This window comes from Schistocerca cancellata, chromosome 11 (assembly GCF_023864275.1).
Source record: "Schistocerca cancellata isolate TAMUIC-IGC-003103 chromosome 11, iqSchCanc2.1, whole genome shotgun sequence".
Lineage (NCBI taxonomy): Eukaryota > Metazoa > Arthropoda > Insecta > Orthoptera > Acrididae > Schistocerca > Schistocerca cancellata.
The window spans coordinates 16567747-16578577 of NC_064636.1; the positions used below are offsets into that span (position 1 = coordinate 16567747).

The window sequence follows — 10831 nt, forward strand, 5'->3', positions numbered from 1 at the left end:
TATGAAACAGGTAAAATACCCTCAGACTTCAAGAAGAATATAATAATTCCAATCCCAAAGAAAGCAGGTGTTGACAGATGTGAAAATTACCGAACAATCAGTTTAATAAGCCACAGCTGCAAAGTACTATCACAAATTCTTTACAGACGAATGGAAAAACTAGTAGAAAAACTAGAATGGAAAAACTGTCAGAGACAGCAAAGGACTTGGAAGAGCAGTTGAACGGAATGGATGGTGTCTTGAAGGGAGGATATAAGATGAACATCAACAAAAGCAAAACGAGGATAATGGAATGTAGTCGAATTAAGTCAGGTGATGTTGAGGGAATTAGATTAGGAAATGAGACACTTAAAGTAGTAAAGGAGTTTTGCTATTTGGGAGCAAAATAACTGATGATGGTCGAAGCAGAGAGGATATAAAATGTAGACTGGCAATGGCAAGGAGAGCGTTTCTGAAGAAGAGAAATTTGTTAACATCAAGTATAGATTTAAGTGTCAGGAAGTCGTTTCTGAAAGTATTTGTATGGAGTGTAGCCTTGATGGAAGTGAAACATGGACGATGAATAGTTTGGACAAGAAGAGAATAGAATCTTTCGAAATGTGGTGCTACAGAAGAATGCTGAAGATTAGATGGGTAGATTGCATAACTAATGAGGAAGTATTGAATAGGATTGGGGAGAAGGGAAGTCAGTGGCACAACTTGAGTAGAAGAAGGGATTGGATGGTAGGACATGTTCTGAGGCATCAAGGGATCACCAGTTTAGTATTGGGAGATGAAGAAGCTTGCACAGGACAGAGTAGCATGGAGAGCTGCATCAAACCACTCTCAGGACTGAAGACCACAACAACAACCACCTTCAATCCAGATAGCAAAGACGTCATTAATGAATCTGACCTAGGTGAGGGGTTTAGGATTCTGGGTTTTTAGGAAGGATTCCTCAAGATGGCCGATGGACAGGTTAGCGTAGGATGGTGCCGTGTGGGCGCCCATAGCCGTACTGGGGATTTGTTTGTAGGTAATGCCTTCAAAGGGGAAGTAATTGTGGGTGAGAATATAGTTGGTCATGGAGACTAGGAAGGTGGTTGTTGGTTTGGAATTCATAGGGCGTCTGGAAAGTTAGTGTTTGATAGCAGTAAGGCCTTGGGCATTAGGAATGTTAGTGTACAGAGAGCTGGTATTTATAGCGACGAGCAAGGGCACCGCGTGGTAAAGGGAGAGGAACTGTGGAGAGTCGGTCGAGGAAATGGTTGGTATCCTTTATATAGGAGGATAGGTTCCGGGTAATAGGTTGAAGGTGTTGGTCTACTAGAGCAGAGATTCTCTCAGTGGGGGCACAGAAACTGGCTGCAATGTGGCGTCCTGGATGGTTGGTTTTATGGACTTTAGGAAGCATGTAGAAGTTGGGAGTGCGGGGAGTGGTAGGGGTAAGTAGAGAGATGGTGAGGCACAGTTCATGGATAAGAAATTCTTGAAAGTTAACAGGGGGTGATTTGGGGGCAGTGGGGGTGGATCACGGTTGGATGGAGGAGTGCACTGAGTTAGGCAAGGTTCAATGTTGGTCTTTGGTTGAGTCTGATTGGTCGGGTTGGTGGCGAAAAGTGTTTCCGCTGTAGGGACCGGGAGAAGGAGAGAAGGTCTTTAACTAGTCCTGCATGGTTGAATTTGGGAGTGTGGAAAAAGCTCAGGCCTTTGGAAAGGACTGATATTTCTGTGGGACTAAGGCTTCTGGAGGAAACGTTTATGACGGTGTTCCAGGTCTGTTTAGGTTTTGAGTTCTGTGTGGTGGTGGGAGGGAACTTCAGAGGGTGGGATAAGTGTAGTAGGTCTGCGAGACAAGGTTTGTCACGTATGAGGGGGCATGGGGGAGGTTTGGAGGTCGCTGTAGACATGGTGGACAGTGGTACTAAGAGGCAGGAGTAGGAAGTGAGCAGGATGGAGAGCTTTATGAGGTGGCGTTGTGCATGTTGCTCAAGTTCCTGCAGGGCAACAGTTTCAATGTATGTTATGGGTTTCAGGAATTTGGGATTGCATAGCAAGAGAATTTTGCGGATGGAGAGAATGTACTGAAATGAGGATTGGGCTTGGTTGATATGGTTTTGCAGGACTATGTTGGTGAGGGCTAAGGATTGGCGGAATCTGAACAGGTGGCGGTCATTGTAGAAGGAGGGGTGGCAACCAGAGATGGGTAATTTGATGGTAAGGCCATTAGAGGGGATTTCATGAGCCAAGCAACAACGCAGGAACAGTATGTGGGACTGGGATCTGCCTAGGGATAAGGAAACTTTTCTGTATTGACACAGATGGAAGGAGTATGGATCCATGGCGGTGCAAAAATGCGAAAAAATACTTACAAAGGTAGAATTACGTCCGAAAAATTACACAAAAATACACCAAAATACGTGTGAAAAGTACGAAATGGATGCACAGGGGGAATAAGAGAGATGAAATCTGAGGAAGACAACGATAGTGGAAGTCGAAAACTCACTAAAATAGGCGAGAAGTCACAAAGGTCAAAGTAGAGAATAACTAATCACTAATAAATATATGTATATTACTGTGGGTCCTACCCCCATGAACCATGGACCTTGCCGTTTGTGGGGAGGCTTGCGTGCCTCAGCAATACAGATGGCCGTACCGTAGGTGCAACCACAACGGAGGGGTATCTGTTGAGAGGCCAGACAAACATGTGGTTCCTGAAGAGGGGAGGCAGCCTTTTCAGTAGTTGCAGGGGCAACAGGCTGGATGATTGACTGATGTGGCCTTTCAACACTAATCAAAACGGCCTTGCTGTGCTGGTACTGCGAACGGCTGAAAGCAAGGGGAAACGACAGCCGTAATTTTTCCCGAGGGCATGCAGCTTTACTGTACAGTTAAATGATGATGGCGTCCTCTTGGGTAAAATATTCTGGAGGTAAAATAGCCCCCCATTCGGATCTCCGGGTGGGGACTACTCAGGAGGGCGTCGTTATCAGGAGAAAGAAATCTGGTGTTCTACGGATCGGATCGTGGAATGTCAGATCCCTTAATCGGGCAGGTAGGTTAGAAAATTTAAAAAGGGAAATAGATAGGTTGAAGTTAGATATAGTGGGAATTAGTGAAGTTTGGTGGCCGGGGGAACAAGACCTTTGGTCAGGTGAATACAGGGTTATAAATACAAAATCAAATAGGGGTAATGCAGGAGTAGCTTTCATGTTGTTGTTGTTGTTGTGGTCTTCAGTCCTGAGACTGGTTTGATGCAGCTCTCCATGCTACTCTATCCTGTGCAAGCTTCTTCATCTCCCAGTACCTACTGCAGCCTACATCCTTCTGAATGTGCTTAGTGTATTCATCTCTTGGTCTCCCCCTATGATTTTTACCCCCCACGCTGCCCTCCAATACTAAATTGGTGATCCCTTGCTGCCTCAGAACATGTCCTACCAACCGATCCCTTCTTCTGGTCAAATTGTGCCACATACTTCTCTTCTCCCCAATCCTATTCAATACTTCCTCATTAGTTATGTGATCTACCCATCTAATCTTCAGCATTCTTCTGTAGCACCACATTTCAAAAGCTTCTATTCTCTTCTTGTCCAAACTATTTACCGTCCATGTTTCACTTCCATACACGGCTACACTCCATACAAATACTTTCAGAAATAACTTCCTGACACTTAAATCTATACTCGATGTTAACAAATTTCTCTTCTTCAGAAACGCTTTCCTTGCCATTGCCAGTCTACATTTTATATCCTCTCTACTTCGTCCATCATAAGTTATTTTGCTCCCCAAATAGCAAAACTCCTTTACTACTTTAAGTGTCTCATTTCCTAATCTAATACCCTCAGCATCACTCGACTTATTTCGACTACATTCCATTATCCTCGTTTTGCTTTTGTTGATGTTCATCTTATATCCACCCTTCAAGACACCATTCATTCCGTTCAACTGCTCTTCCAAGTCCTTTGCTGTCTCTGACAGAATTACAATGTCATCGGCGAACCTCAATGTTTTTATTTCTTCTCCTTGAATTTTAATACCTACTCCGAATTTTTCTTTTGTTTCCTTTACTGCTTGCTCAATATACAGATTTAATAACATTCGGGAGAGGCTACAACCCTGTCTCACTCCCTTCCCAACCACTGCTTCCCTTTCATGTCCCTCGACTCTTATAACTGCCATCTGGTTTCTGTACAAATTGTAAATAGCCTTTCGCTCCCTGTATTTTACCCCTGCTACCTTCATAATTTAAAAGAGAGCATTCCAGTCAGCACTGTCAAAAGCTTTCTCTAAGTCGACGAACGCTATAAACGTAGGTTTGCCTTTCCTTAATCTTTCTTCTAATATAAGTCGTAAGGTCAGTATTGCCTCACGTGTTCCAGTATTTCTACGGAATCCAAACTGATCTTCCCCGAGGTCGGGTTCTACTAGTTTTTCCATTCGTCTGTAAAGAATTCGTGTTAGTACTTTGCAGCTGTGACTTATTAAACTGATAGTTCGGTAATTTTCACATCTGTCAACACCTGCTTTCTTTGGGATTGGAATTATTATATTCTTCTTGAAGTCTGAGGGTATTTCGCCTGTCTCATTCATCTTGCTCACCAGATGGTAGAGTTTTGTCAGGACTGGTACTCCCAACGCTGTCAGTAGTTCTAATGGAATGTTGTCTACTCCCAGGGCTCTGTTTCGACTCAGGTTTTTCAGTGCTCTGTTGAACTCTTCACGCAGTATCATATCTCCCATTTCATCTTCATCTACATCCTCTTCCATTTCCAAAACATTGTCCTCAAGGACATCGCTCCTGTATAGACCGTTTATATACTCCTTGCACCTTTCTGCTTTGAAGGTGAGGACACCTTATTCGCATTCCTCCAGATCTTCTCCACAATTTGTTTCACCTGGTCCTACTCAACTCAACAAGCCACCTCCCTAGATGTTGACCTCCACCTCAGAGATGGCTACATCAGTAACTCCATCCATATCAAACCTACTAACCACCAGCAATACCTCCACTTCGACAGCTGCCACCCATTCCATACCAAGAAGTTCCTTCCATACAAACCTAGCTACCCATGGTCGTCGCATCTGCAGTGACGAGCAGCCCCTCTCTAAGTATACCGAGAGTCTCACTGACCATAATTATCCTCCCATCCTTGTACAAAAGCAAATCTCCTGTGCCTTATCTTCCAAGTCTCCCACCACCTTCCAAAGTCCGCCCACAAAGGAGCATTCCCCTTGTAACTCAGTACCATCCGGGACTGGAGCAACTGAATTACATTCTCTGTCAGGATTTCGATTACCTCTCGTTGTGCCCGTGAAATGAGAAATGTCCTGCCCACTATCCTTCCCACCCCTCCTACCGTGGTATTGTGCCGTCCACCGAACCTACACAATATACTCGTGCATCCTTACACAACCCCTGCTCCCAATTCCTTACCTCACGGCTCATACCCCTGTAATAGACCTACATGCAAGACCTGTCCCATACATCCTCCTACCACCACCTACTCCAGTCCAGTCACTAACATTACCTATCACATCAAAGGGAGGGCTACCTGTGAAACCAGTCATGTGATCTACAAGCTAAGCTGCAACCACTGTGCTGCATTCTATGTAGGCATGACAACCAACAAGCTGTCTGTCTGCATGAAAGGCCACCTTCATTAACTGTGGCCAAGAAACAAGTGGACCACCCTGTTGTTGAACTCGCTGCCAAACATGATATCCCTCATCTTAATGACTGCTTCACAGCCTGTGCCATATGGATGCTTCCCACCAACACAAGCTTTTCTGAATTGTACGGGTGGGAACTTTTCCTGCAATCCATCCTACGTTCCCGTAACCCTCCTGTCCTCAAACTTTGTTAGTCAGTGTCCTCACCCATCCAGCCCCCTCCCTGTTCTCATTCCAGCTTTATACAGCCGTCATTTCACCGCCACACCCAGTCTATTAATTTCTTTTTTTATTATTATCATTATTATTATTATTATTATTATTATTTTTCTCCATTCCACTACTTACCCCCTCCCCCCACTGCACTTTCTCTCCTACCGTCTGTCTAACCTGCAGCAGTTCACTTCCCACCACTCTCACCATACTATCCCTCTCCCTCCTCGCCCCAGCCTCCTCCTTACACCCACCCAGTCAGCACTCCCATCATGCACTGGTGCTGCTGCTCGCAGTGTGGTTTCAGTTCTCTGAGACTGCAGAACTGTGTGCAACTTGTGTGTGTGTGTGTGTGTGTGTGTGTGTGTGTGTGTGTGTGTGTGTGTGTGTGTGTACTTCTGACAAAGGCTATGATTGCATACCAGTAATTATAGTCCACTTATCTTCTTTGGCTATGTTAAAAATGGATGTAAGTAAATAGTTAACATATATGTTGTAAATAATGTTGTTGGTAAAGCACATTTTCACCTGTTCTGAAGCTACACATTTCTTATATCTCTTAATCCTCGCAAAACATTAATGTAATTACACTTTTCATTCTCAAACAATGTGCTCTTTAAAAAAATAAAATGCACCAGTTTATGCATCATAGCCACCACAAGAAAATGGGCACAGGGAAGGAATATGAGATGGAGCATGCTTTGCTTGTATAGATGGCATCTGCAGTACCCTACATCTGTGCTAAAGCAAATGTAGCAGCAAGAATATGTAAGTACAAATTAACTGCACTGTGCATACACCTCATTAAATTGATGTGCTTTACGTATCAAGCGTCGTTGAAACAAAACTCTTTCCTTGCACTCAATGATACTCAAACAAATAAGCCTCGTATGCATGTGATGGCCAGCAGGGACTACAAAATTAGTATCAATACAGTTTAGGCATATAAATCAGTTGTGCATGCACTAGTATGTAGTAACACACACGTGGGTGAACATTATTCTCAACCTGTGCTTCTTCCACCTACCACCCGTTTCTCTGGCCTATGCAACTGCCAGTAGCCCTCCAACTGAGCTAAATAACTGGCACTTTTGGCCTACCCACCAGTGGTGGCTAATGAGTATACATTCTGGGTGTTAATAAATTTTTAGATTCAGATAAATATGAGATTGTGAAATTAATAGCATCGCAGTATAATAGGTTATCAACGTATTTTTATAAAAATTACAGCCACTGCCAATAATGATAATAATAACAGTAATAATAATAACAATAGGTAATAATAATAATAATAATAATAATAATGGTAATAACACGTTTAAGTTTTGATACCTTCAGTTTCGCATTTTCGTGTAAATGGGAGTTTTCATGCTTTTTAGTTTTTTCATACCAATGTACAGTATCCGTAACACATGTCTTAGTTTACGGATTATTGTCTGGGCTGAAAATCAAACATTCTTACATTGCACACAGACAATAACTTACACTTTTTATACAATTCTTTGTTAAATGATTCATATTAATCATTAGCTGCAAGTATTTCATGATTCATGCATGGCCATTGTAGTAGATCATGACGATACGAGATGTTGAGAACAACAACGTTAGTATGAGTTAAATGACCCAGACATTCCTTTGTTCCTGACAGGCATTTGATTTTTCGTTTTCTAAAGATATCCCTTGATCCTCCAATTAGCACAACATAATCATTTGTGGGTAACTTACCGACTTCTGTCGAGTTTGCATGTTTGTGAAATTCAGTTAAACCTGCACCTGGTTTGATGAATCCCGTAGCAGCAATCGTTGTAGATGCCTCATATAGTATCTGAGAGGCGATTCCGCGCCCATGGCTGTCGGTAATGAGCATCAGTTTCCTTCTTGATTTTTCTTCCTTGGAGCTTTGAGACTGTGGGTGACGGTGTTGGGGAGCACCTGCGTGTTGATCGGACTGGTTATCTTCAGCGCTGTTATTCACCTAAAGCACCAATTATTTGAATGTCCGTCGAACGCCGATTAAGTGTGCCTTCAATGATAAATTGTGATGGAAGGGTTTCGTAACTGTAAACACTATAATCCTTAGAAATGTTTTCACTTGTATGACTGGTGAGCATTTATTTGCGATGTTTACATCAGAAGTCTCTGAGAGATCTGGACTGCTGTTCTTATTGAGTCTGCATAATTCACACTTCCACACTAGTACGTAATGTACATTATTCTTTATTGACGGGTCTGGGTTGCTACGTCCATAATGAAATGTGCTTTTGCAGCACACACATACGCCACCATTCTTCGTCTTTTCGGAACACTCTCTGCAAAGATTTGCACAAACACTTTCGTTTCCATTCTATTTTACCTTGGGTTTTACCGTTATTGAATTCTTCCGATGCACTAAATGCTTCATGCTGCATTACTTCGGTTTTAAGTGTGATATTTTCTGAAGTAGCACTGAAATAATTTCGGTAATGAATCTGTATTCATTTAGCTTTAGGCCTAGTTCTTTACTTTCACATTTCGATCAAAACCAGATCTCACAAATATTCTTCACTTACTCCTTTTTGCTTCACTATCCTATAATCAATTATTGTCGAGTAGTACTGTGGCTCCTGGGAAGACTCGGTCTACATTACTTCCGTTTGCTTGTTTGTGCTACACCAAAGATAGCAATTTCGGGTCTTGTGGGATGAAAGTTTCGACATAACACTGGTCAGACAGATCTCAGAACAAGAGCTATTCCCCCTATGATAGCTGATGTCCCACTGTGTGTACAAACTGAATAGAATTTGGACTGATTGACAGTTCCATTGGTTTTTGGTACAATATTTTATACATTATGAATGAAAAAACACTCAAATAATTACTTCGTATAATCACAGTTGCTTCACGTATCTACTTGATCTCACTAGTGTATCTTATCTGTTTGTAATTTAGGACAGCTTACAAACAAGTTTGTTTTGTTCAGCCATACCTTTGGAACATGTCAGCAGAGTTTACTGTTCACTTCATTTCCTTGTATGAACCTTCATTCGTTAATGTTTCATATTTTGTTTAAGTTAAAGCCGAAGGTGCAATATGATTTAATAAGCTTTGTAGGTACTGGAACTCAGCACCTTGGTTTATCTCTCGAGATGACTGGAAAGCAGCTTTGATACGCGCACCCTTGAAGTAAAGCTAAGTGTTTAACATTCTTTCACGAACGGATGGTGGGGGGGGGGGGGGGGGCAGGCAAGGCAGGGGATTTGGATATTATTCAGTTTCCTAACAGTTTTAGCAATAGCGAAGAATTGTCTCGTTCGCTACTTTGATGTGGACACGAAATGCACTGTGTAACTACATCGAATCTAGAATGGGGTCCCTCCGTAACAGTACGCTCCTTCTAGTCTATAATGCGTTTTACTGTGGCTTGGTCGATGTATACTAAAATATTTGTGTGTACTGAATGTGATAAATCACCCACCACACCACAGCTCTCCATGGAAAACATTGAGAGCCGCCAACCTCCTGCAAGGAGTGTACGCGCTCCCATCTACCGGCTACGCGGAAAAATAGGTTAGAGGTTACCTTAAATGCCGCCAGATGTCCACATGAGTTACTATAATTAACTTCCGTATATAATTGTCAATCAGGCTCACAGGTAAAACAGATTGTCACACAATTCAAACAAAACTACAAATTTGTGTGAAATACAACCATTGGGAGGTTAAAAAGGGATTATTTCGTAAAAGAATTTAGAAAATGTCTGATTGTTCTCACAATGCACACTGCCAATAACGTTTTTAAATATGAGGTTGTACGATCAATGGTTTACAGGTCCCCATGGACTTTCACGTCTGCAGGCATGATTCTAACCCGAGTCTGTCTAAAACCAATTTTTGAAGAGAAGTGCGTAATGCATCTTCTTACTATGTTGTTCAATACACACATCTAGTGAGTTAGGATCCAGTGCGGAGGCGAATCCATTTGGGCGTTGTTGAAGGTGCAATGCTTTCAACTAGTGATGGGCTAAACTGCGATTTTCCGATATCAGTGATTTCTGTGAATGCTGCTTTTTAGGATCTGTTATTCTTAACTGTGATTTCTCGCAGTTAAGGAACCTAGGTCGTGTATCCCTCCACCACTGCTATTTCTGTTACTTCCGCGATTTCTGTGACTCCTGCGATTTTTGCGCCTTACCACCGTATGAAAAAGCTACATCTGTCCACACAAAAAATTGCATCTCAACAAACCTGTCATTGGTAAGTATGTTTTAGGTTTGTTCTTCCGTTGGCTTTAATTTTGTATTACAGAAACAACTGTGAAAATGTTAATTGTGTAATTAATATGTAAGTAGCCATACAGTACCGTAATAGTTCGTGTTTAGAAAATGAATTCTAACATATTGTTATGTTCTCAGGTACCCGACCTACATTTCAGTCACCCAGTAAAGTAATAACTCAAAATATCATTGTCAGCAGATCTGGAGAAATTGCCACTGCGCCTTTAGATCGTTTTCGTCAGACGAGAGGTTAGTTTCTAAGTGTTTCGATGGACTTAAGTGATATCGTTCTTGCAAATGTGAAATATACTCCATTGAGTGGCGTTCATTACAGCAAATATTAGCAATCTACTCTGTCAATTATATTGCTTGTAATTAGTGACAGCAAAAAATTGTTTAATAATCCTTGTGATTTTGCAGACACAGTTCTGGTTGCTGTACGTATCTATCCACATCAAGGCTGTTGGGAGAGACTCGTGAAGATTCAAGAGAGGATTTGCAGTTTAAAAGTGACATTATTGTGAAATAAGTGTGCAGATGAGTGATTAAACTTAGTTTTATTGAAGTTGTTGTGCGATTTTAAAGGAATAATAAATGTTAAATACAGTGAGTGAATAATGAAAATCTCATTTTCCTCATGTTAAGCCGTCCTATACCCGTAATTTTCCGCCACTTATTTATTGGTAAACACTTGTTGGAGAGTGACATGCCGCCCCC

At 41.9% G+C, this 10831-nt stretch overlaps 1 long non-coding RNA gene across 1 annotated transcript; it reads left to right on the forward strand.

The window, feature by feature from the left end:
- The first annotated feature begins 9915 nt into the window (after positions 1 to 9915).
- LOC126108560 (uncharacterized) lies at positions 9916 to 10607 on the forward strand. Its single transcript, XR_007523551.1, has 3 exons — positions 9916 to 10094; positions 10253 to 10363; positions 10535 to 10607. It is a non-coding gene; the product is annotated as an uncharacterized LOC126108560 (long non-coding RNA).
- The last annotated feature ends 224 nt before the right edge of the window (positions 10608 to 10831 follow it).